At 30.6% G+C, this 22,015-nt stretch overlaps 1 protein-coding gene and 1 non-coding gene across 4 annotated transcripts in view; both read right to left on the bottom strand.

Moving 5' to 3' along the window:
• Positions 1 to 19,496, bottom strand: part of LOC126768854 (sushi, von Willebrand factor type A, EGF and pentraxin domain-containing protein 1) — a 63,110-nt gene extending 43,614 nt beyond the window's left edge. For 2 of the 3 annotated variants that reach the window (XM_050487204.1, XM_050487207.1), the window contains exon 1: positions 19,314 to 19,495. The gene's annotated coding sequence lies outside the window, so the exon portion shown is untranslated. Of the gene's footprint in view, positions 1 to 19,313 lie in introns of all 3 variants that reach the window. The other variant, XM_050487205.1, reaches the window with a different exon arrangement.
• On the bottom strand, positions 15,851 to 15,923 carry Trnar-acg (transfer RNA arginine (anticodon ACG)). The gene has a single exon. It is a non-coding gene; the product is annotated as a tRNA-Arg (tRNA).
• Positions 19,497 to 22,015: the final 2,519 nt, after the last annotated feature.

The following is a 22,015-nucleotide window of genomic DNA, read 5'->3' as shown; positions in this document are numbered from 1 at the left end:
GAAAAATATTGCTATGTAGAATTATTGAGAAAACTATTTTTGTTATCTTAAGTTGTATATTACAGCTGTTGAGAATATGAAAAGAGCGCATTCGCGCGTAAATATCGAAAGCACTTAACTATATTAATTTCTACGACACTTACTTTTATTCCTTTTATTTTGCTATATCTATGTATAAATAAGGCAAGATTCTGACTATAAACACACAACTCAAACTTTAAGACGTAGATTCAAGCTTAATCAATTTTAAAAGACTATTGTGCGTGTGTGTGTGACTACGCTACAGCCTTTCATCTTCAACCATAGTCATTATACGTTTTTAAAATTATACGATCATGTCGTAATTAATTATGCATAAACCGTAGTAATATATATTATTTAATTTTCAGTGGACGTAATTGCTACGGAGGTGCTAGTGTATTACGTTAAATATAACTGAACACTCTGTGTGTTGAGATGGTTCGACTTGTCAATTAAACGAAATAAAGCTAACAAATCAAACAACCCAATCATTTCTAAGACATTTTTTTAAATTAAATAAATATAATAAAGGTATTAATAATAAAATCACAATCAATGTAGTGAGAAAGTCGGAAGAAATCACATAAAGTGTATCAAATTATTTACTTAATTTACTTAATTTTCTATTAATAAATTAATACTAATTAAGTTAATTACTACAAAAAATTTACAAAACATTATTTTTAATATCAATAAAAAGTGGTTCTAGGGAATGCCTAAGTAATAATATATGTATATTCCATTAACGTAAGGTATATAATATTTCACTGATAACCTAGTCCAATGTGAATGCTCAAGACTCAACATAACGGTCACCTTATGCGAACTAAGCGACGCTTCGCTAATCAAGCAGTATCTCGCGGTTTGCTTACGGTGCAAATCGGAATTTATTTATTTAAGAAATTTATGAAATTAATATAATTCAATCTCGAATCGAAATTAAACATATTTATTTATACTTTAGGAAACAAAACAATACTATAATAACACAAATAATTAAATGAATACTACAAATACATAAATCAATAAAGTTTCCAATAATAAACAATACATTAGAGAGCAAAAAAAGCACACATTAATAAAATCTTTTTAAATATATAACAATACAATCATGCATACAATTTAATCATGCGTACAATTTACGAATTCTATACAATTTACTAATATTAAATTTATTTTCTTACTAATTGTTTTATACACGTAGCAAAATTAAATTAAGAAAATATTTAGTGTACATTTTATAAGCTCTGAGAATAAAAGAGTTCTGGGCATAGTTTTTGGTATGTAAAAAAGGGTTTGACAGTGCGTATTAATTATGGGACATCTAAACATAACGTTACGCAGTAGATAAGACGAATCAACAAAATTACGGATTAAATCAAATGAAAATATTTGATCTCTCATCCAATCGACGACATTCTAAAGGTGGAATATACAGAATATGTTGATAATGCAGCAGAGACTTGCGATTTAAGCACGTAATAATTAAAGTGATTTATAAACTGGATTCCATACGGTTAATTTAAATGCAGTATTCTAAATCTTACAAAGCAATTATACATAAGAATGATGGTGCTAACGTTTTTTTAATCTCTCCAAACTCTTAAAATAAAGCCTAGCATTAGGAATGCTGTAGCCGTAATCAAATTAATTTGAGACTTAATTTGCTATCAATGTAAATACCCAAGTGTCGCACCTCGGTAACTCGAGCTATTGTCTTATAATTTATTTAAATATTCAGTACTTATATAATTTATTTCAATTGTTGTGAAGGAGTGAGCAGTCAGAGCGTTTCGTTACATATCATCATAGAGAAAAATATTTATATTCTCAAAAGTTTTTTTATATAGTTTATAAATACATTAAAAAGAAGATGACCAAAGTGCAAGCCTTGGGGAACACTAAAAGAGATAGATAAAAAAGACGAAACATGCCCTTTAACTGTTACTGTTTGGCTACGGTTTTCCATATAGGAACAAAGCCCTCGAAGTAGATCGCCATGTATACTGGCTTTTTTTTAGTTTCTTTATTCATAGCGCATGCGGAATCTTGTCAAAAACCTTCGAATAGCCGGTATACATGACATTTTTCCTCACTTTTGCCTGACGTTGACTGCCTCGTTGGTCTAGGGGCTAGATGTAAGGCTGCAGACTCGGAGGTCCTGGGTTCAATTCCCAGATCGGGCCAATAAAAAGTTATTGGGTTTTTCTGTCAGATAATTCTCAGTAGCATCCCGGAGTCTGGAAGTTGGAAGCGTGTACAATCCAGTGCCTCGGAAAGCACGTAAAGCCGTTGGTCCTGCGCCTGAACTCTTTCCGGTCGTGTCGGGTTACCGTCACATCGCATCTTGAGATTGACCGCCGTGGCCGAAATCGATCTGGAGGACATTATACATGACATCTAACTCATAGCCCTCATCCATTTCAAAAGAAATTGTCGAAAAACCAATGCTTCTGACTTATAAAAAATGGCCTAAGATTAGGATAAATACACAATATTCTCAAACAATTTAGCAGCAGTAGTCAATTTGTATGTTTGTGGCTTATAGTTTTTAACGTTATGCCTGTCGCCTCGTTGACTTGAAGACAGACACCACGTAGGATCGCTCCCAAATGTCTGGCATAATACCTGAACCTAAAGTAACAATAGAAGCGGATTAACCAAAGATTTCTGACATGATTGCAAAAAAATATAAGTACTTATTGTCATACGAGATCGACAAATGTAACGCACATTATTATTTGGTCACATTTTAAAGCTATTAAGCAACAAATTTAAATTTTATACTTATGACGTATTTGTTTTGAAATCTAATGAATAAAGTAAAAAATTGCAAATTATGTAAGATTTATGTATGTCTTTTGCATGCAGAATAAAATTTGCTAGAAGATCCGATTTTACTTTTGTAACATTTGTTTTAATATATGTATTCTCTAAATAAATTGCATTTCAAATGTTTGTGTTTGCTTTGAAGTTTTACAATTACATACAATTATACTTTTTGATCTTAGCATACAGTCATAACGTATTCATTGGGCAATTACTATATAATGTGATATAAGATTATTAAAACGCTAATTGCTTTTTAAATAATTAAATTATATATTCGAGATTAAATTTAGCACACTAAGCAGTTCTCTTACATAAACGCTATTACGATGTTCCGGGAATTAAGTAAGATTAGATATTAATTGCCTATTTTAAAATTAACCGTAAGAAACTTAGTAAACCATCACGTGTGGTTGTACAGTATTTTCATATTAAATAATTAATAAATAAAAAAATGTCCTCACATGCTACGCTATGGAAACAAGTTCAAGATGAAAAAGAAAAATAATTGAAACCGCATTCGGTCTCTGTTTGTGAATCGTTTGTGATGATGCGTTGGAAAGTTAGAGAAGCACGGTACGTGCTTTGAGCCATGGAAAACGTTCACGTACCATCACATACGTGACGGACACCTAATACGGAATGCCTCATTGTCAGTGTCACTCGTTCGTTGACTGTTTTACTGTTACAACCTTTTAAAACCAAATCCGATATGGCGGCCAACGCGTCTTCCATATTCATATTTCGTTTCGAAGTGAAAGAGCTCTTAACTGCTATGAAAAAAAAAACAATTAGTGTTTACAAAATATTTTTCTCGATTTAATAAAAAGAAATCAGTTTTATATTTTATTAGACTTCAACGACATACATTATCAGGTTTTTTAAAATTAAGGCAATTTATAATGTTTATAGCTTGATGTGGAGCATTTGCTAAGATCTAAATAGTTTTTATCGGTTAAATAATTAAACCAATATCTACATGTAAATGTCGAAAGGCTTATCGTATTTAGCCAATAATTACGTTGGAAGTAGCGAACGTCGAACTAAGTCGGTGTTCCGGACAACCAGGCAATAGCTGAGATACGGGTTTTAAGGGAATTACTCGGTCAGTGGGTCAAAGTTTTCCAATCGACAGCCTTCGAGATCGGCTATTATTATCTATTGTTACATACCTTACGTTATTATCTTTTATCTTTAAAGTGCGATGAACAGAAGACACAATTACAAATTGTGAACTATAATTGTGATTGTTCAGGGCGTTTTCATATAAACATTTTAATATATCTGGCCATATGGTGATTGCATACTCGTATGATACGTTAACTAAATATTTATAGAACGTTTTCAATTATTCTTGAAATTTAAAAGAAGGTCAATAAGAGAAAAGACGGCATTACGGCAAAATATCTCGCTAGAAAATGGGAAGTCAGCAGTAAGTAACTGGTTGAATAAGTTTCCTATTAGCAAAAGTATTTTAAGTTGTTAAATGCGTATTTCTTAATATATAAGACTTAATTATGTAATATAATATTGTGCTCGTTATTTTATATATATATATATATATATATATATATATATATATATATATATATATATATATATATATATAAAATAACGAGCAATAATATAACAAAATAACGCAATTTGTGTAATTAAAAGTTTATTAAGTTTTCGACAATTATTACTCTTTGTAATTTAAAATGTTAAAAGTAATGAAAAAGTCATTTGTTGTAAAAAGTATGACGCTGATATGAATAAACAGTTTCACTGTACTCGAATGCGGTACTCGTATGAGACGAAAATGAGACACAGAAATCCATTTACTCACGTATGAAACGAATTTTGCGGTCAGAAAATGTAGTTTTACTTTTATTTTGTGTATGTATTTTATTTTTTTTTTATTAAAACCTGCTTTATAAAAAAGTAGTTTTACAAATAAAAATAAGTACAGTTTCAACGTATAAAATTAATAGATTAAATTGAAACGGTAATAGGACATAACGAAATAGATATTCTTAATATGGTGTTCCCTTCCTCTCTTCCTGCTTTATAAAAGGACAACATATGTGCAAGCCACGAATGCGATCTAGCTTCCTCGTGCATGGCAGGTGAAGTTATTATTATTAGTACCACTTTCCGTTCGTTGAACTAACACCGTTACTTGGTTTACGCATTTAGTTCTCGCCGCTGGCGAACATGACATTAATAACAATCGACCAATCGGTTTACAGTCATAGAAATACAATCGTATTAACGGGTTTCTTACCCTAGAGTTATGGGGTCAAACACTTATAAAATTATAATACTACGAAAACGTTATTTATACATATGTATTTTAATAATTTCTATATTAACAGTTTTTAAGACGTGTATATGCCGTATATGCATATAGGTAAATAAACCAACATTTAATTAAAGAATGAATTCCTCGATTACTTGAATCAAGCCCGCTTTATTAGTGTTACTTTTTTGCTCTCGTATGAAAAGCACTTAAGTGTGGCGTTAACATCCGCGTTATTCGAACGTTGATGTAAGCGTTTTTACTTCACTTCTTATTTTGCCTGCAGTTCAAGGCGCACTGCGGAATTGTATTTTTATGGTAAAAGTGAAAACGTACCCACACTCGCAGGTTGAATGACACTAAATGTTTCCGATGTTATGGCACGGTTTCCTTATAACCGTGTTGCTAGGAAAGATATAACGATAAAATAGTAAATCAATGTAACAGAGAAAGCGAATGTATCGAAATAATTGTAACATGTAATAATAATAATAAATAACTTTATTCACCAAAAAGAAACAAAGACAAAAAGAATTAAGGTACAAAACCATAAAAAAAGAGTTAACAATATGATATTTGATAATTTGGTGAAAAGGTCGTAGTTTCAGCTGGGCTGCTTTTCAGTCTACGCCTTGTACATATGCTGCCAACACAAACGCTACATTCAGTGCAGTAAAAGGTAAAAGAAGATAAAATTACTTAAATAATAAAGATGAATACAATTTTATAACACGCCCAATGGGCTAAAATAAAAAAAAATGCAAGCATTACTAAAACAGTGAGGTTTTTTTTTTGTTAAATTCTAGAAAAAAGGAAAATATGAAATAATATAACATTATTTCATATTTTCCTTTTATTTTATTTTTCATATTTTAATATGAAATAATATAACATTATAACGTTATATTTTTTATTCAATATGAAATAATTTTCCTTTTTCTAGAATTTAACATAAAAGCAAATAGAGATATATGTTTTAATAAATTACAATCATAATAACAATTAAATATTGAAGTTTAGTTACACACATTTGTCCAGACACATTGCGTCTTTTGCATATGTAGAAGTCATATGTAAACAAAAAGATAACGTCCGGGTTATTCGAAAAGGACTTCCCGAGTAAATTGTGTTAACAATTTTTGTTACCTGAATTTTTTAAACCAGTCATTATTTACGGCACCGGCGTGGAATTCCCTCGTTTAGCGTTGTATTATATTTGTCGATTAAAAAAAATATTACCTGCTCGACCGATGAGTCACCGAAGCCTTATAATATCCGACATCCTTGAATGAACAATCACATATTTTTGTAATGAATATACCTTTGAAATGTGTAATAATCTATTATAATTTTGTATATTATCTATGAATTTGGATAAATAAAATAGCTAAGCCATTAAATGTTTAATGAAAAATAGTTACATACCTCAGCTTGCAAGTTTAAAATTCTATTCTTGAGCACGTAGGTATCTCCAATGTTCCGTGAAGGCAAACCTGTTTCGCATTTATGATCTTTAAAACCTAACGTTCTATTCAAACATCAATACATAAATTCGTAAAAATAATTCAACTTATATATTTTTAAACTATACTTTTTTGTTATACGATACTCGCTTAGACGCTAAATTTTGTTAGTTTGTTATTTAACGAATTAACAATACTGTTGCGCTTTTTTTTACAATTAATAGGCCAGCGTTCGACCGTTGACTTGCCTGATCTTAAGCATCGACACGGTCTAAGATATAGCATGCTTGCCTATAAGAAACCTGTTTACTCTGGATTTGAAGACACCAACATTGCTAGCTTTTATTTTGCTTTGCATGAATATGACATTCATTAGGCATTGCAGAAAAACAGTGCATGCTATTTAAAAGCTACACCGATGGACGAACGAGGCGTTAATAAAAGCAACAGAAAAATGAGAAGCAAAAAGGCCTTTCTAAAGTCCGCGGATACTGGTTGAATGGGACTAACGAGACCGACGCCCCAAACGATGGTTCGTGTTTTGTGAAGCGAGATATCTTTACTTTTACGTTTAGCGTACTTTTGTGCTTAATTTCAGTCGTCGCTGTCGTCCACTAGCTTTGGTTTTGTTGACAATAGCATTGTTCAGTACCTTCACTGTATACTTTGTAGTTACAAATTATTTCGCAGCCAGTTGACGTCACACCGCGCTTTGACGAACGTTTTTGGTTATTTTTATTATTTGACACCATCATCGTTTTACTTCTTTATATCATCGCATTTAATAACAAAATACTATTCGTTATTTTTATTATTATGTATATATCATTATTATTTTATAATTTATAAATTGTTATACATATAACATGTTGTTGTTGTTATTGGAATCGCTTCACTTACTCGTTAAACATAAAAATTTAATGAGTTATTAATGATATTAACTTATCATGACTATACGAAACTATTTAAAAAAAGAGTATTTACTGTATGACGATACATAAAATGTCTAATGAGTGGTTAAATAATTATTATAAGAGATTATACACAAATAAAGATTAGGAAAATAGTGTACCACTTGGGGCCCTACGCCTCGTGCAAGCCCGTCTGGGTAGGTACCATCCACTCGTCAGATATTCTACTGCCAAACAGCAGTACTTAGCATTTTTGTGTTCTGATTTGAAGGGTAAGTGAGCCAGTGTAACTTCAGGCACAGATACATAACAGCTCAGTTCCCAAGATTGGGGTGAATTTGTAATGCAAGGGATGTTCAATATTTCTAACAATGTCTATGGGCAGTGGAGGCCATTTAACATTGGGTGAACTTACTTTTTATCCGTCCGCCTATCCTTAGATAAAAAAAGTATTTAATCGGTACTTACCCGTGAAATATCTTTGTATTTGGGTTATAAGTATATGTTGCACCATTTTATTCTCAAAACGAGATAGGATTATAACTATTAATTAGATTATAATACCCACAGGTTTTGTAAAAAAATAGTATTTTATTAGAAGACCAATGGGAAATAAATTATTTTAAATCGGTTCTACTAACCTTTTATAATAGCTCTTTTTTCTTATATATATATCGATTTCTCACTCGCACTCTTTATATTATGTTATGTTTATGACAACAATATAAATAAACATTAATGACGCAACTGCGCTGACTCACAGATTGTCCTTAAAGAGCCTGGTTTTTCACATACCAAACTTATTTATATATCGTTATTATGCGGTCAGATAGTATAAATAGGATATTGACTCTTATTGTCTTTGTCATAAGCTAGATAATTCTAAATTAAGTACGGGCGGTAATTGTAATTTATACGGTTGTATTTAATATTTAATAAGTATAAAGGATTTTTCAATAAATATAATTCAATAATAAGTGTATCTTTGAATCTTTATTCGATTATGTGGTAGGAACATTGCAAGTATTAATCTTGGTAGTCTTTGGCTTTCAAATGTAACCTGGGATACATCAAAGGTGAGATCCCGTGGCGGTCCTCGTTAAGACGGAAAGACAACGGACCGAAAGACATTGTACCGCTGGTTTTTTAGTGGGTATTCCGATATTTGGGGCACACTCGGCGCCTTGGATACCAGCGAGCCCCACACTGTTCCCGTGGGGGAAACGCATAACGCGTTTTTCCAGCGATAAAAAGGGTACATCAAAAGTATTATATTAACTTTCGAATTAAGTCATTTATAATTAAATAATATTTTTAAATTATAATAAACTGTTGTTGAACAAAATATAAAATGCATACTGGTGGTAAGGCTTTGCGCAAGCCCGTCTAGGTAGGTAACACCCACTCGTCAGATATTCTACCGCAAAACAGCAGTACTCGGTATTGTTGTTCCGGCTTGAAGGGTAAGGGAGCCAATGTAATTACAGGCACAAGGGGCATAACATCTTAGTTCCCAAGTTTGGTAGCGCATTGGCGATGTAGGTGATGGTTAATATTGTTTACAATGCCAATGTCTTCGGGCGTTGGTGACCACTTACCATCAGGTGACTCTTCCACTTAACTGTACAATAAAAAAAAGAATGCATTATAATCAAATGTATTAACCGGTATGGCAAGAATCTACTTCTCAGTAAAGTTAAAAAGTTCAAGGTAGCGATGGCGATGGCTCGAAGATGTGCGATATTTATTTAAAGAACATTAAAGTTTCGTTCTTGTAATAAAATAAAAGAAGTACGAGTAACAAGCAAATTATGTCGGCTGCAATTTATAAATTGATTTATATATTGATTCTTTGTCGTATGTTAATACATACATTTAGGTATGTAACATGCCAAGTGATTTAGTACATGCTGACTAATTTTTATAATACATTTTATTATATATATTAAATTCTTTATAAATATTTGTGTTAAAATCCAATTTAATATATGGATATTAAATTGGATTATATATGGATATTTAATTGGATACCTATGGAGGTATATTTATTAATATATTAACCATATTGTTACCTTATTTTACGAATAAGTACATTTTAAGGAATAGAAACAGTTAATGAATGTGAGTAGATTTATATAAATGAAATCAGGTTTGAAGGGGTCACTATCAAATGGCAAGATATAGCGCGTCCCACGCTAAAGGTCACGCTTTGTGACTTTGCGTCATAACCATTCACACTATCACCAGCGTCGTTTTGTTTATTTAATAAAGATTATAATACATTGTATACCATTTGAAATAAGAATTTACTGGTAGGTGGAAAAGTTTCTTGCGATGAGTTTAATAGCTCTCATGGCCTCTTCGTCATTTTTCTAATTTTTTTTTCGTACAGGCACAAGTTTGGTATATCTAAGTAGATATAAACATATTTAGTCACAAAACAGTGTGCAGGCACAACTACACTGTCAATTAATTCATTTTCATAATCTGATAGGACGGCAAATTGGACAAGCGAAAAAGGTCACAACTAGAACGCAATCGAAGGACCAGGGCTTTACTTGCTTTTTTAGGAATGACAGTGTAAATACTGCGAACTTCAAAATTCCGCGCTGCTATTGAGAATTTTACTCGCTCAACCACTGATTGAATCCGGAATCCAGATCTAAAGTTATATATATAAGTTAGATCAATGAAACAGAGAGATTAAAATTAATGTATATCTACAATATACTGAAGGATTATTTGTTATTTTTGCTGTATCTCACACCACAATTCACGTTGGTGGATATACACAATTAACTAAATCATTTAGGCAATTTTTTATTTAAAAAATTCTTTAGTAAAATAATAGTTTATTTAGTTGTTAATATCCCTCCAGATAATATTAGTAGTAAGTATTTCTCGAGAGAAATAATTTTCTACCTCAGCACTAGAAAGTGGCGATTATTCTTTGTTTTAATGTTTGTCTGTGCTTTGTCCAATGATTTATTATTCTGTCCACTATCTGACGATAGTTTACGGACGAAAGAGGAATAATAAAGATCTTTTTAGGACTTCCATCTTACGACTTAGATTTGCATATAATTTTACTACTTACATTTTTACATGTCTTCTTGCCAATAATATGACGCAATTACATGTTAGGTATCTATTTGATATACGAAGAATATTTGATATAATGAGTAAATTTTATAGAATTTTCAAATGTAGTCAACGCTGATAAATCTGATAAGACTTGTAGTTATTAAAGTTAATTAAATTAGCAGTGACTACCGACGCAGCTTTATAATAAGAGGATTTGAATTGCCTCAGACATCTTGCAAGACTTTGAACTAGTTTCATGCGATATTTCACTTTTAGTTCAGTAAGTTTTTCAGTGATTCGTGAATACGCCTATATTTATTCATTATTATTATTTCTAGTTAAACATACTTTTGCAACTGCGCCCTTTCTCATTGTAATATTTTAAGATTTTTATAAAATATAAATTAAATTTTAATTTTTATTACAGGTATGTATTATATATGTACATATATTTTTTAATGATGATATTTTACCTCGAAATATATTTTTTTATTGAAAAAAAAAAAATTTTGGATACGTAGTACTACATAATAGACGACAATATTCTATATAAATTTGTACATATACAATATTCTTTATCTGAAAGACAGGACTAACAGATTAATACAATTAAAGTTCCGCCATATGCAGTAAATAAATAGTGTAAGTAAGATTACACAAAAATAGATTAATTTGAAAAAATATGTTATAAAATTTATAAGTTTACACTAAATAGAATAAAATTATGTTGATATTTTAAAATAGAATAAGTTTTGTGGGCACAGCACGTATGTAAGATGAACGTCACGTACTCTCACATCGCAGGTTCCATCTATTACATACGTGAGAATATTTGTATAAACTTCCTTTTAGAAATCAGTTATCCGCTAATATAAATAATAGGATTGTGTCACTTATGTCAGTTAAGTTTTAAAAAATATATTACGTGATTAAATCGAGTTTTTACTGTATCTGTGTTACCATTATATATGACCTAGTTTTGTTTAAAAAAAACAATATCGCATTACGACAATACGTTCATAAATATGAAACTAATAAAATATAAGTAAAAAATAAAAATTTCAGTTTAAACAATAATTTATATAGAAATGATTGATTTTGCTGTGTAATTGAAATAAACAGATAATTTATATCAATACCCGCAAATCTCAATTATGCGGTTTCGGTAAGCTGTGTGCGAGGTACGAGTCTGTGTGGGTACGGTTTAGAATAACTTTGTGCAATAACGCCTTGAGGTCGGTGATTAGACAGTGTCGATTATTGTTATGTATATTGGCATACACAATGAAAACCAGCTTGTCTGTGTGTAAGTATGTTGTAACCCTTTGTGTTCGGTTTGGAGGCGTTACATGACATATGTATACCTATACTATCTCGGAAATATATTAATAATCTGTAAAGACGGTTTTAAAGGAATTATAACATAGCCCGTAACATAAAAGCCATTATTTGTTTTTATACGTAAAGTCAAGAGTATACCTTACCTACGTACGTACGTACCTTAGTATAATAATCATATTTGTTCCTCGAAGAGGTTTCTCCAAAATGACCGGGAATGAAAGACTGATAAATAAATAATTATTTATCCAGCTTCAAAACCTATTCTATTTCCGTCATTGACATTTAAAGTTAATTAAAATAAATTGGTTTTTTTTTTTAAATATAGAGCCGTGTAAAGAATGTTCTCGCATTTGTTACATATATAACAGGTTTATCAAATTTAAAACGTCAATATAGAGTAGGATAGCATTTATAATTACTTAAAGTATTTTTTTTAATAAATAATTATCCAAAATACCTAATACTGAACAAAGTGTCACATGTGTATCACTTTGTTCCTCAATTAATTGAAAGAACAAGAATAGTTAGTTATTATTGACTTGGTTTGTTATTCAGTAGAGGCGGTTCATTTAGCAATATGCCACCGCATTCCAGACGGAGTTGGAGGTCGACCAATGTAATACAATTAACTAAGTCTATGACTAACGTTATTAATCTGTGGAAATAAACATTTTGTATTTATAATATTAAAATATAAGATTTTAATATATATATTATTTAAAAAAATACATTAAAGTCATCTAAAACCATTTGATACTAATGTTTATATTATGCATATTAGAACTTTCTTCGCCAGATTTCTCTTCATTATTGAGATACGGTTCGAGATATGTATATGATATTCATAGAAATTTGTTTTGCTCGTTATTCATATGTTGATAACGTTTAAAGATGCAAAAACTGCCTAGTTACTAACTAGTTCGCAAAAAGATGTTTTCCATCGTTTCAAAAACAGCTGCCACAAGTTCCTTCTATACTATGTACGGTTTATATACATATATTGTCAACAAGCTGTATTATTGGTCGCATTCTTCCGAGGTGAACGACAGCAAGCCTTGCGTGGAGGCAAGGTCACCCGAGTGAAGGGGAGGACTAGTGAGTGAACCAGGCATATTATAATTGATAAAAACCAGATAGAACTGAATATACTTCCTATACTGTATTTGGATCAAAGTAAAACTGGTTTCGCTTCATCATGGTTTCATTTTTTAAATATTTCGTGTAACAAATTAAAAAAAATTAAAGTAACTTAGTTAATGTCTCACTGCTGAGTAAATACATTCTCACTCTTGTTAAGGAGTGAGTTTGTAGCTTTTTTATATCACACTGATTCAATACCGATTTGTGGAGACACACGTGGCAGAATATAATGATACACAGGTATCCCTCAAGATATTTCCTTTAACATTAAGCAATAGATAATATATAAACACGAATTAAGTACACGAAAACAACAATCATCGGCTTAGGATCATGTGCTTTAAGCTAGAGTTATCTCGGCTCTGCCATCATTATGCGTATTTTTTATGTAAATTTCAAATAAAGAAATTTCGTATGATTTTTCCTATTATTTGAGTTGCTATGGATGATTTTAAAATAGTCAACATAAATTATAGAAACTATCTTAAGTGTTAAAAAGTTTTAAGTTCCAGTTACATATTAGTTTTCCGTCATATTAATATAATATATACTTATGTATGTATGTACTTATGTATGTATATAAAACATTAATAAAGATAGACTCTTTATTAATGTTTTTAAGGTATGTAGCAATAAAACCCTAAAATATGTTATTTGACTTCGGTAGGTCATTGGTTTTTTTTAATATTTCTTTAAAACTTTATTTACATAGGTTAATGTCAAATAAATAAAAAATCACAAAAAATAATATTTTATAATCTTATTTGTCATGGAAACGTTATTAAGCAGATATTAAAAATCGTTTAATCTGCTCTATCTGTGTGACTAATGCAAAACATTTTAACTCCAATTAATATTATTGTAGAATATAATTCTAACGCCTGTAATATTTGAAATATATATTTATATTTATTGGCTTATATATTAAAAATATTGGTATGTGTGCTCTTTTCTTGTTGCTTATTCATATAACTATATGTTTTTATGTTATTAAATTCTACAAACTCTGTTGAAATGAATTTCATGAAATAAAATAAATAAAAAAAAAACATCCGTACACACAGACGTCCTTCTAGAAACACTTTAGTGAAATCTGGTGAACTTAAAAATGTGAAAATAAGACTATCCGAAAATCGGAATGAAAAAGAAATTCTAAATAGGAAGTAATAAATGATTTTTTTTTAGATTATTCGGATAAAATAAAGAGATATTTTTCTTTAAAACGACAACAAAGAATCTCCTAGAATACTAAACTCGTGTTTAAATAAAAATACATGATTTATAATTAATTAATTAATAAATGGAAAATCATGTTATTTCAAAGTTATTTAGATCTATGACACGATAAGTATAACCGTTATAGAGATTCCTTGGTTGTGCCTAAATGCGTCTGTCATACGTTGGCAAGAATGTAAATGAGTGGAATGTAGGTGAAATGTTGGTTCGCTGGAAAACGTACCTTGAATATAACCGATATATTACGATTTTTTTAGGTACTGCAGTACTCATATCACGAGATAAGTATAGACATAAAAAACATATATATTATAATATGTGTATTTTAAGACGCACGGTTAGCAAAATCGATTCTCTCAAAACTTAATTTATACATCGTAATATTAAATTGGATTAATTGTTTACGTATAGCAAATGTAAGCAATTTATAATTTCGACACATTTGCCAATAAAGGCAATAACGGTAATAAAATATATTCACGTGGTTTGTTCTTGATTGTCAATGGGTAATTGAAAACGTTTCATGTCGATTACAATTTGAAATAAATCAGAAATTGACTAATATAAAGAAGCAAAGCTTTCGGTGTCATTTTGAATATTTAATCAATCAAATATTTTTTGATACTGAAATGGAATACTGAACGGTAATGAAGAGTTTTGATGATTTTTGCATACTACTTGGTGGTTGCACGAAATTTACCTTTTTTTTTTACGAAATTTGCATTTCTTTAATAAACAGAAATACTCAGAATTGTTATGTTACGGTATTCAGGATGGGTAAGTCAGTGTAACTGTGCAGTGGCGGGTAAGAAATGGTTATTTTTATTACATCACCATTATCTGTGGGCGGTGTTGACTAATTACTATCATTTGCCGCCCACCAATTTTATAAAAAAAACGTCTACCATAGGCATTTTTGTTAAAATATTTTTCAAATATATTGTTTACATACTTTTGCAAATATCGTTTGTCAATACCTTATTAACCGATAATCATAAGCTACATTCCTCATGCGTCAAATTACTGCTAGTTTAATGTACTAGGTATATGTAAACCTTTAAATTTTACAAATTCTGCGTTAATAATTTAAATAGGTATTCAAGAAACCAGTTAGACAAGAAAATTTATACCGTGCCAGATAGTTTAGATGCCTCCGTATAACTGCGCACTATTTAAAAACAATCGAATTTGAATCTTAGTGCCTTGTCATAAGATGTGTATGCAAAATTAGAAATCGTCCTAGTTGACAGACTTGAAAATCATCGAGATTATTCATTTGTGCACTTTGCGCTTCGAAAAGTGTGTGCAGACTGATTAATTTTTGGGTTTATACGTTCATTTATTAATTGGTGCAATTTAAATAGTCGTTTATTATCGTCGGAGTATTTGAAAAATAAAAATGAAGCAGAGGCTTATTTTACGTGCAAATGGTTTGTATATGTGTTCTTTCTTTTAGAAATCTATTTAATGGAATGAATTTTGTATTTACGTAAAAAATACCAAAAGTTTTTGTCGAATATACCTAAAAAATATTTAGAGAATTTCGATCCTGCCAGGATTCGAACCTAGAATCTTCTGATCCGTAGTCAGACGCGTTATCCGTTGCGCCACAGGACCGCTACATATTTTGTTCAATAAGCCTATTCAATTAAAATTTTATGAAGTTGCCTAGAGCTTAAATTTGAAGTATAAATTTGTATAAAAATATTACAATAACCTTATTGCCTACTTCGTGTTAGTGTGACTGCAATTATTATCACTATTTTAGCGAGCGCTAGCTAATACTCGTTGAAAGTGCGCACGCGACGACTACGGCGGCGCGGCGCGGGCGCATGACCTCCTTTGCGGTAACGGATTTGTAACCGTTGGCAAGCACATCTTCGACAGATGTTTCATTTTGCGGTATTCACACTATTATGTAAGCAAAATAATCCTCGTAAGCACGAATTATTGACATTCTATATTTTTATAGCTAGGTAGAGACGTAACATACAGGTGAGTTTAAAGTTAAAAGTATTATAATGCTTTTTATGAATGATTGTAACGGGCGCTTATATTTATAGTTGCGCTTGAAATTTTCCATAAATACGCTTGTCTAATACACAAATTTGTTTAAACGTTTATATACAATTTGAACTTGAAAGGTCATGAGTAAAGACAGAAACACTTTTTAATAATATTATGACAACTATTAAGTAGATTAGAATTCTTAAATTTTAATAAAAACATTAATTATTATTATAACTTTCCCTTCTTTTGTTTTCATACTTATCCTATTTTAAATAGAAATATAACGAGCTCTTAAAACGTCTATTCATATGTATCTTACAATAGAATGTTTTAAAGAAATTTTTACTTTTAAGTTCACATTGTCGACGAAGTGAAATAATTAGCGGTGCTATTAAAAGCGACGATAAAAAAGAGCTCTCATGGAAGACGTGTTCCGGAACAAGGTTTTGCGGGAACCGTAACGTAAGGCTTAGGTTTCCAATTCAGCCAACCTAATTATTCTGTCTGTAAGTTCTTACATGAATTAACTTTGTAGACTTTGAATTTTTTGATGTGGTTGAGATAAAGAATAATATGTTTCTTATTGAATAAACATATTCGAATACCTATAATTTAAATTTATATTAGTTGAATAGTAGGAACTAAAGATGTAAACGCTTGTAATCCTGAATTATAGTAGCAGATCACATTGAAACTACACGTATACACGGTTATATAAAATAAAGTAACGATACTATATTCCTAAATTTTAAAATTGTTTTAAACTAATTAGGACTACAATCTTCTGTGGGCTTAACGCGGTTATATAGGAGTTTTTTTATAGGAGTTATTTTTAGAAACATAATATGATGATACAAGCTTCACATAAACAAGTGAAATTCCAATTAGCAATATATTTTTCGAGATAATAGGGAAAGCAAGCGTACAATTACAACGCTCGAGTAAAAGCGAAGTGACGCTTTTTTATGGTAGGGGATTTACCTTCGTCACAAGGGATTAATTTACAAAATTATTCGAAAATATTTATACTGGCCCTTTACTTTATGAAGCAAAAGTTTATGAGGAGTTCCCATTTCCATTTCAGCGATCTTTAATATTCAATATTTATTTAGAATTATATCTGCTTTCTATTTATTTTTGATAACATTTTAAGTTAATTCGATTTCATTTAGCTTACCAAACAAATGTTTATTATATTTTGCATTTTGATATTTTATATATTTACTTTGTACATCTGTGGGATTTTTTTTATAGATACAATAACGTATTTATCAGAAAAAGAAAAAAAATACAGTCATATATTCGCGAAACTCATTAGCAAGACTTACATTTAAACAAAAGAATCATTGGTTAAAAACTATGTTGGATTTCGAGTGCACTAAATTGTAGACAAAAGGCAGCAACGTAAAAAACGAATACTGTAACTACGCCTTGCTTAAATCCACTTAACCCATGCTTTCAGATTGGTTATGTTTTTAATTTGTTTTTGCAAGAGCATCGGGCATTTCAGTTGGATGAATTTTGTTTAGTTATTAAAATGAAAAATTACTTTAGTTTTTATTATTTTCAAAATGATGAAACATGTTATGAACGTAAATTATCGCGCAAAACCTTTCAAGCGGGAATTACGAATGTTTAACTTAGCATTCTAAAGGCTTAAAGCTATTTAAAAGTTAATGATGGTTGAATAAAGTACAATCAGTCTCGGAAGGCTAGAAATGTGAAGCTTTAAATAAATCACGTATGTTGGAGTATTGAAGAATAATGCGGCCACGATGGAGCAATATAACGTAATTAGCGGGCTACTCGCGATCCGCACGACTGGTTGCCTGTTGTTAAGGCATTCTGGGGACTTGGATGTGTCTTAGTGCTTGTACTGGATTTAATATTTACTTTTTCTGTACTCTGGCAAACCGTTCATTCAAGTTTATTGACATTTGCGGTTATTATAATAGAATTATATCGTCCGAAAATCATAAACGATTGCAACTGTTTGTCATCGTTGATAGTTACACAATATTGAGTTACAAATGTAAATATTATTATTAAATACAAAAACTATTTCTTAATAGTAAGAATTACTAGTTTGGATCATTTGGTTAATTTAAAAGAGATATTTCAGCATTAGCAAGACATAGTTTCACTATAAAATTTAGCCAGTTTCCCTTCCAATCAATGTTCATTAGGGTATTACTATTTAAATTTATTTCTTTAATGTTTTAATAGTTTCGTAAAAAATCACAACGGTTAAATGGACTTATATTAACTATGAATGTACAAAGTTGAAAGTTAGATAGTGAAGACGTTTATAAAAATATAAAATCCGTACAGATAATAAAGCGGAGACAAGGATACAACCGGTTACGTTTCAACGCAACATGCACTCCACTGTCCTCGTTTACCGCTCACAAGTCGTGGCATTGTTTGTGTAGTGGCTTTCTTACAATAAAAACTGATAATAGACTCAGTTATACTCAGATACTTATTTTTCAGTAATAAGAAAAATAAGATAGACATATATTTTTTAAATGTATTAATTAAACTTTTTACGGTATATTTAACAGGAAATCCGCCTTTTGTTGAACGTTAACTTTTTGTATTCCATGATATCATCAGAATACATTAATAAAATGAAGCTTATGCGCGTTGATGTCTTCCCTATCATGACGTTCGTGCAAATATTATAATTAATCTTTATGATATTGTGTTGAAATATCATGTAATAAAATATACACAATTATTATTAAATTTGCAATTAAATCATTGAAAGAAAGTTGTTCAACCATCCGAAAGCTATCTCACGAGATTGGAATTTTGGTCGTTCTAACGAAGCGGCGCGCCCACCTGCTTACACCACACCTGAACCAAAAGTATGTCAACACTACTGACTCCTCGAACTCGGCGATCGATCGTTGAAACTTTCACATTACCTTAAATTAACACTCGGTTGAGCGCGCACTAAGTCTAAACTACAAAATCGTATTAAAAACTACAAACCTTTTTGCACGCCGCGGGGCGTTCCAAATATAAAATCCGGTTTACACTATCAGGGGTTGGGGTTAACGCACGGACACTGTGCTGTAACACACTCACCACACTAGAGTCACAAAGTCTGCCACATTGTCGGCAGGCCGATGCGGTCTCGACGGCCGCCAGGTAAGCACTGAGGCTTTCTTTGAGACGACACGCGCACGCGCAGGTAAGAATGAGACTATCGTTATGACAAGGCACACAATTGCACGCTTTAGTCTATGTAAGTGTACCCAAGATCGTATACCGTTCAGGTTCAGGATTATTTATTATTATTATTTCTATTATTTGAATTGTAAACTTCTTACTTTTTGCATGATTTTACCAGTTCTAACTTCTAAACATAAGATCAAATTCGAATAATTTAAAGAGGAATTTACATGTGCGTAATCAACCTTTTCTATGAAGCTATTTAATTGCATAAGGATTAATATAATTTTAACCCGTTTCAGCCCGTGTTTTATTGACTAGTTTGAACAAAAAGTAGTTATTGTACAAATTGCAATAATGTGGGTTACATTTTACATACAATTTTTGTAAGGCTCTCTAATTTTTTGAATAAAGTAAAGCCTATGTTAGTCGCTGATAAAGTAGCTTTCTGTAGGTGAAAGTTTTTTTTAAATCAGTACAGCAGTTTTTGAGTTTATACATTACAAACATACAAAAAAATCAAATTTTACCTCTTTATAATATTAATATAGATATAGAATATGAGCGAGTGAAGCCGTGGGCAACAGCTAGTACGTAAATAAAATATATACATATTATTATATCAATTCCGAATTAACTCTCTATATATTGATATAAAGAGTATACCTTTTAATTATTTATTTTTATGACTGATATCCAACAATTCTCTAATTCAGTGTCACATTATAATTCTCTAATTCAGTGTCACATTATATAGTTATTTACATAATCTACTGCAGAGTGAAATGATGTAGCTTCTAAGAAATTAATTAATATTGTACACTTAAAACCACCTGTTTGATACCTGTTTTTTTCCTTTGTTTTTTTTTTCAATCGACTTTCAAATTGTATAAGGTCATAATGCAGATAATAAGACTTATTTCAGAAACCTATTTCATGCGAGAATAGCTCTAGAAAGTAGTTCACTTACTCAGCGGGTGAATTAAAGGACTTGTATAATATAATACTAAAAATTCACCATAAAATTACTAAGTGAGGAACAGAAGCATTTATTTTTATATGTAGCAACTCTTGGGCCAAAGAGGATTTAGGGCTTATTTCACAAACCTGATTCCCTGCGGGTCATATATATACAATATACATGTGGCAGAATTTCATTCGAAATAATGCAGATTTTCTTCAGATATTTTCGTACACCATATTATATCTCGTATATAATAAGTATGGTGTAGGAAAATATCGGACTTTGGCTTAACAAAAATAAAGTAGGTGGATAATATTATAACCCTTGCCTGCACTTTAACCCGTGATCTTCAAATGAAAGCTACGTTTATTGTGAAGAATCTTAGCTTTTTTTATATATAGATTGTATATATAATATGTAAGAAGCCATAGAATAACCGAAAGATCGAAATATTTTCGAATAATTACGTTATTGAAATGTATAAAGTATCTAATTATATAATTAAATTAATAAGTTGAAGCAGATAATTTAAATTAATAAGAATTAAAAACTGAAGCCGATGAATGAATGCCTTTCGATTTAAGTAGTAATTACACAAAATTGGGCTCTACAAGTATGCGGCACTTTCTCTCAAGGCTGGTGACGTCAGACTCAACAGGGTCACAGTGACAACTAAGTTTCGTTTAACAAACAGCAAAGGAAACTTCACTTTATAATTTTGATGACTATGACACATTGATCCATTCATTTGCAATTTGTCTTTCCGTATTCTCTATTTGAACATCCATGTAATGATATCTACAAGTAGTTTTAAAAACAAAAATCTTAAAGAAGAAGAAGAAAAGGCTCTGTATGAGATTTTCGTTCCGTCAAACCGTTGCTATATTTAAATAGGCCCGAGTATTTAAGAACCTTTAGCTCATTTACATTGATACGTTTGATTGTTGTTTGTTATATATCATAACATAAGTTTGTTAGTTGCGCTTTGACTTTTCAAGTATTCAATCGAAAATCAGGAAATTTTGTATGTATACGTTGTCAGGGGTACACCCACAATTTAAAATAAGTTAAAGTTAAAAATAAATTCAAATAGTAATTGTTAAATGAGATTGAGATTGCATGGCTTTAAATTGATTATGTGATTGTAATAAATAGCTATAATTAAATTAATTTATTTATTTTTTTAATAGTACGTTCATTTACTAATACTTCGGTATATATTCCTTTTAATTTTGAAGACCTAGTCTGCTATCCATAACCATCTATAAATTAAGCATCACAATATGCATTGTCTGAAATCATACTGCGTAGGACTTATCGCTTGGTAGGATACATGCAACCAAGCAATGGAATAAGCCTTTGGTTAAGTATAGCCAAAGGCTTATGCTGTCAATAGAATCATACAAATTCTAGGAAGTTTAACTAGTACATTTTTCGAAGGAACGATTTGACCAGTTTCGAATTTTTCAATTTGAACCTTTCCAATAAACGTAAAAGATAATTCCTGAAAGTCTTGTATTTTATTTTATGTCTGTATTATTAAAACGATTCTGCG

Source organism: Nymphalis io, chromosome 6 (assembly GCF_905147045.1).
Source record: "Nymphalis io chromosome 6, ilAglIoxx1.1, whole genome shotgun sequence".
NCBI classification, from domain to species: domain Eukaryota; kingdom Metazoa; phylum Arthropoda; class Insecta; order Lepidoptera; family Nymphalidae; genus Nymphalis; species Nymphalis io.
Note: the sequence above shows the minus strand (reverse complement) of the source record. Positions and strands in the feature narration are given on the sequence as shown.